The sequence below is a fragment of the Cheilinus undulatus genome, linkage group 5 (assembly GCF_018320785.1).
Source record: "Cheilinus undulatus linkage group 5, ASM1832078v1, whole genome shotgun sequence".
NCBI classification, from domain to species: domain Eukaryota; kingdom Metazoa; phylum Chordata; class Actinopteri; order Labriformes; family Labridae; genus Cheilinus; species Cheilinus undulatus.
Window position 1 is genome coordinate 3,389,666 of NC_054869.1, and position 6,000 is coordinate 3,395,665.

At 36.0% G+C, this 6,000-nt stretch overlaps 1 protein-coding gene across 1 annotated transcript in view; it reads right to left on the reverse strand.

The window, feature by feature from the left end:
• Window positions 1-2,594, reverse strand: part of ddr2l (discoidin domain receptor family, member 2, like) — a 51,012-nt gene extending 48,418 nt beyond the window's left edge. The window contains exon 1 of the mRNA XM_041787940.1: window positions 2,260-2,594. The gene's annotated coding sequence lies outside the window, so the exon portion shown is untranslated. The remainder of the gene's footprint in view (window positions 1-2,259) is intronic.
• Window positions 2,595-6,000: the final 3,406 nt, after the last annotated feature.

Genomic DNA, 6,000 nt, shown 5'->3' on the forward strand with positions numbered 1-6,000 from the left:
CACTGGCTTACCGGAGCTGTACAACAAAGTACGTGAAGCATGCTAGAGAAAAGCAACGTCACTGCCGTTAGCTTCACCACAGACGTTTAGAGCTGTGATGTTTGCCCCATGTCACTGCTGAGTCTCACTGAACATCCTCCATCTTTGAGCTAAAGCGTGCAGTATCACATGCACGCCAGTTTAGTGGGTCTCACACAGCAGAGCATGTAAAGCAGACCATCGAGAATGTTCCTCAACAAGAATCTTCACTTCATTTTAAAGTTACAGCGGGTAAAGAAATTAAAGTGAGGGAGGAAAAAGTGATGTAGCAGCTCCAGTTGCACTTTAGAAATTGCACTGTATCATTGAGAGTGCCTTGTATTTGATATTTAATTTTTTTGCAGTGTTAATGTTTTGGTTCATGTCTCAGATTAAGCTGCTACATTGTAATAGGGATTGTTGTTTTCAATCTGTATGCTTCATCTGTTTTTGATCCCATTCAAGTTAAACTGTTTACACCACTTTAATGTGGAGTTGGGATGTTTTTAATTCTTATTTTTAGTTCAGTTTTTGTTGTGACTAATAAAGTCAAGTTAGTACCACTTCTAAGTGGAATTATAATATTTCAAATTAATTTATTGAATTAATTTGTTATTGTGACTATTGACTCTGCTTCACCTGAACTGAGGTTATCTGACTTATTTTTTTGACTGCTCAGGTCTGTCAGCTGTTTTGACTCCTCTTAAGTGGTTTTTTGATTGTCTGATTTTATTCAAACACTGCACTAAGTGAAAATGTAACTTTATTTTTTTAACGAATGATTCAAGTAAAACAGAGCTATGACACCATTCTGAGCTGAAATGTGATTTTATGTGTTTTACAACAGTGTTGGCTGTACTGAGTTAAATGGAATACGTTTGAGAGATTTAGTAGTTATTCTGTTTACTTCAGCTATTTTTGCAAACAAAAACAATTGAAACTCTAATCTAGGTAATTCTGAGTATCGGATCAGGACTCAGTATCGGCAAATTTTCAATGTTAAAAAATCCTGATCGGGACAACCCTGCATTTTAGTCTAGTTTTAGTCATCTTGATGAAATCTAAACTACTCATCACAGATTTATTTTTGTTAGTCTTAGTCTAGTTTTTGTCATGTGGAAAAAAAAGGCTGTCGACAAACGTTTTTAGTCATAGTTTTAGTCAACAAATATAGCACTTCTGGATGATTGCATGATACATAATATATAGTATCTCTGCAGCAACAAAAAAAAAAAAACATTTAAAAATGACAGGTAAAGAAATATTGTACCTTATGTGATTTGAAAACTGCACCAAGCCATATTGCTATTTAATCTAATTTTCGATTAATTGCCCAGCCCTAGTTTATAATATTGAATTATTTACTGCTTTAATTTGTTGGAAAAAAAACATAGGATGAGGTACCGAACAATAATCACAATCACAATGTTGACATAAAAAGTTTCAATTATTATTATTATTATTATATTATTCAATTATTTTTGAAAATCATTCAGCCCTAGTAGATTAACGAGTGCAAACATGCATAGGAGGTGAAGCATTTAACCGCAGTGATTTAAGTTACAGTTAATGAGTGCACATGTGCATGTGAGGTTAGGCTTTTACCACAGTGAGCTACTCTATCAGTAAGAGACAGTGCAGGATATTTTACAGTAAGCAGGGCTAAGCCGCTTACTGTAAAATTCAGTGGTGAAGCTAAGGAAGGTGTTTGAATTTCAGTGACATGAATAGATTAAACAGATTGGGGTTATAAATGACCCTTGTTCTAGTCTATCAGTGTCCCCTTGTATCCTGAGGTATATCTCCTTCTCTATGAAAACAAATCTCAAGTTGGATTTGTTACCTCCTCTGCTTATTCTGTAGTTATTATCCCTCTTCTACATCTGTTCCTTGTCAATCATTCACACTGTAGCGATAATGTGACAGTTGTGGTTTTGGGGAGTACTAGTTTCTGCAGATCTGATGATGCATTTTATCTATTTTTTGTCTTGTATCTTTCCTGTTGGCACCACTCTTTATAGTCAAACAGAAACGTGTTGAAGCCACGGTCACTGTCTGCAGCCCAGAGCTCCAAACAAAGCTTTAGATGAGCAGCATGAAGGCCTCAGTGAGCGGCAGGACTCACCAGAGCTCTGCTGTCATCCACTCAAACTCTCCTCTACTCTCTCTCGCCTTTCTCTCCGTTAGAAGAGCAAACAAACAAACACACTGACAAACAAATGAGAGCAGACAGCCGTTTACCTGTCCGCGCGCTCCCTCCTGATCCACAACAGCAGCAGCAGATAGCTCCTCTTTCTCCTCTCTCCTCCGTGTTTGTCGCTCTTCTGTCGGGCTGCTCGGAGCTCTGTGGTGGCGGACGAACGGAGGAGCTCACAGATTCATGCTGGAGAAAAGTAACGGTGTCTTTACCTCCAAAATCATCCGCTGCCTCTCCTCATTTATCGTCTTTTCCCTCTTCTTCGGCTCCTTTTCCTCCAGCAGAGTGTTTAAGAAGAAGCTTTGCACACTCCAGAGACAGAGGAGTATTTACATCACATCCCGTTTCCGAAGACGACGAAGTGGAGGAGGAGGAGGAGGAGGAAGGCAACATGAGCCCTCTGCTCCCTGACATCTGAGAACATGAAGGAAGTCTGCAGAGGGAGTTACGAAGGGACTACGGAGAGCAGGAAAGGACTTTTCTCCAGCCTAAAGCACTTTTAAAATAACTTTTATTCTTTCAAAAGATGTTTCTAAACTTTTTTTAAAAGGTTCTCAGCTGCGGGGTCAGGAGTCAAAAGTGGGCGTGAGTCAGAGCTTTCAGTTATAAATGTGTGCCTGCAACAATTCATATGAGGCTTTTAAGTGAGTGAGAGTGATCATTAAAGAGGTAAGAAAGGGGCTAAATCAGTAAAAAAAGCTTCCTTATATTTAGAAAAAAAAATTAACTGAAAAATAAACTTTGAAAGTAAAACTTAAAGTTTTGATCTTGAAGTAAAAAAAAAAAAACGCTGAACTGAAACTAAAAACAAAGGAAATAGAAGTTTTAGGTTTTTTGTGTTTGGTTTATATTTAGCGCTGTTATTATTTTTGATAAAATCATTTCTTTTTATTTTTCTATGCACATATTTTTTTCAGTCGCAGGTTTACTGTTTTGAGATTCAAATCTTAACTCAAATCTTATTGTTTTTGGTTTCAGATTTTTTTTATATGATGATGATGATTATTATTATTATTATTATCATTATTATTATTATTATTATGCATCTATTGTTTTGTTTTTTATCTATTTGTTTGCACATATGTTAAAAATAAATAATTCAATACTTTGGTACAACAACAACAATAATAGTAATAGTCATAATAATAATAATGATAATAGTAATAATAATAATAATAATAATAGTTATAATAATAATAACAATAATAATAATATTGAAAGTTAGAATACTACTACTACTACTAATAATAATAATAGTAACAATCGTAATAATTATAATAGTAATAATTATAACTATAATAATAATAATAATAATAATATAATGAAAATAGGTATAAGAGTGATAATAATAATAGTAATAATAATAATAATAATAATAATAATAATAAAATAATAGTTATAATAATAATAAAAATAATAATAATATTGAAAGTTAGAATACTACTACTAATAATAATAACAATAATAATAATAATCGTAATAATTATAATAGTAATAATTATAACTATAATAATAATAATAATATAATAATAATAATGAAAATAGGTATAAGAGTGATAATAATAATAGTAATAATAATAATAATAAAATAATAATAGTTATAATAATAATAATAAAAATTGTAGGCTCATAGTTCAACCTCACCATATCATAATGCAATCAAACCTATGTGAAAAGAGAGAGGAGAAGGATGAGAAGAAGAAAGAAAGGAACATAAAGAAAGAAAATGACAAAAACTTATCTGTGAAAGAGAGGTTACAGGGACAGAGTGACTAGTGTTGATATAAGTGTGTTGCATGTAAATGGATTCTCAACATTAACTTGTACATACCATTTCACATTTATAAGATCTACATTCATAGACTCATATATCTGTGTTGAGCGTACTTACAGTACTGTGCAGAAGTTTAGGCATGTAGAGCACTAACAGTTCTTCACAGGCCCTGATGTTCCACAACCCTGGGCTGAAGAGAGGAGGGAGGGTGGTCAGAGTCAGTGTCGACACATCTGACATGTACATTGACAAGGTGTCGCTCAGCAGCCAAGGTCGAGCTTAGCAGCATTTCTTTTGTACGGGCCTTTGCACCCCTGGTAATACACCCAGCAACCACCAACAGTTTTCAGGAGCTTAGAACATACACATGACAACCAGGGGGTTCCGGCAACCCTCCTACCCACCCTAACAGTACCCTAGGCCAGTGTTTCCCAACTATTTTTCCTTGGAGCCCCCCTACACGCTCCTCAGAAAAGCGGAGCCCCCCTAGGACCCAAGAGAGAAGAAAAAGTGACACATTGCTGCCAAAAATCAACATAGATTTTAATTGTTCCACTGATAAAACCCTAAAAAAGGTCCATGCATACTTTTCTTAACAAAAGACCTCTGTATGAACTACTTTATAACTGCTTTATCGTGGTTTTAGTCAATATTTGCAAACCTATTTTTGGCAGCCTCAGAGCAGACAAAGCCTCGCGCCCCCCCTAAGATCTCTGGCGCCCCCCCTGGGGGTCCCGGACCCCAGGTTGGGAACCAAGGCCCTAGGCTATGTTTAAGCATCACATCTACCCAAAACTCCACCCTAAAGCTGTGGTTTTTGTTTTGTTTTCATCAGATTATTTTCCCATGCTCTTGGTAATGTACAAAGACATCCAGAGCATGACCTGGGTTGTGACGATCCTCATTCCAGCACGATGGGGCCCTCAGGTGGGCGTACTCACCATTACATGCCTTACTTCAGCCTCAAATTTCAGCCAAAGTATTATTATGGTATATATTCTAAAGAATGCAGAAATACCACCTTTGGGATTGTTAGTGTTATTATTAACCCAACCATTTTTTTCAAGTACATTAGAAATATTATTTTTATATTATTTGTATTATTATTATAATCATTATTTTATTATTGTTACTTTTTTTCATTTTTATTTTTATGGTTTTAAGATATATATTTATAATTATTATCATTTATTATTATTATTATTATTATTATTATTATAGTAATAATAACAATAATTACTGTTTTCAAATTTTTCTATTCAAAATCAAGCCTCAAACTTTAAGTTTCTTTTTTCTTTCTTTTTTTTTTGATCATGCTTTTTATTCTTTTTTATTTATTTTTTATTCTATACAAAGCTTCCAGTCTGGATTTAGCTCCACACCGAAGCCCTTATTGGACACATCCATTTATGTTATTCCGACCCCTTTTTCCCATGCTAGTGAGTAACCTTTTATTTGTTGGGTCAGCTGTCTGCCTCTCTGCCTCGTGTAGAACTGGGCTTTGTAGCAAGGTCAGCAGGTTCATTACTTGGGTGCAGGGACAGAATTTGTGTTAACAGTTGAGGAGATACCAGATGAAGCAGTTCTGACCTCTCTTTAGCTGTCCTTGTACTGTATCATAGCCTACCATAGATGTCCTTGTTGGGGATCTTTACTTGTTGAGTGAGGAGGCTGAAGTGTTGGAAATGCACGTCTCTTGGGCCAAAACAAAGATCCAGGCATGTAGGGATGCCTTGGATGCTGATGTCAAATCTGTGTCTGTGACGGATGAGAGTTGTGGCACAGTTCACCTACATGGCAGCATAATTCATCGATCCACTGAATGTGAGGCTGAGATCAACCACAGACTTGGACACTCATAAGGGGTGATGGGTTTGCCGGGCAAGGGTGTGGCACTCATGGTATCTAAGCATGCACATGAAATCTGGGGTCTTTTGGTCCCTGGTCCTCCAGGTCTTATGATACGCCGGTGAGGCCTGGACATGGACTGATGGCCAGAGGTGCCAGCAGG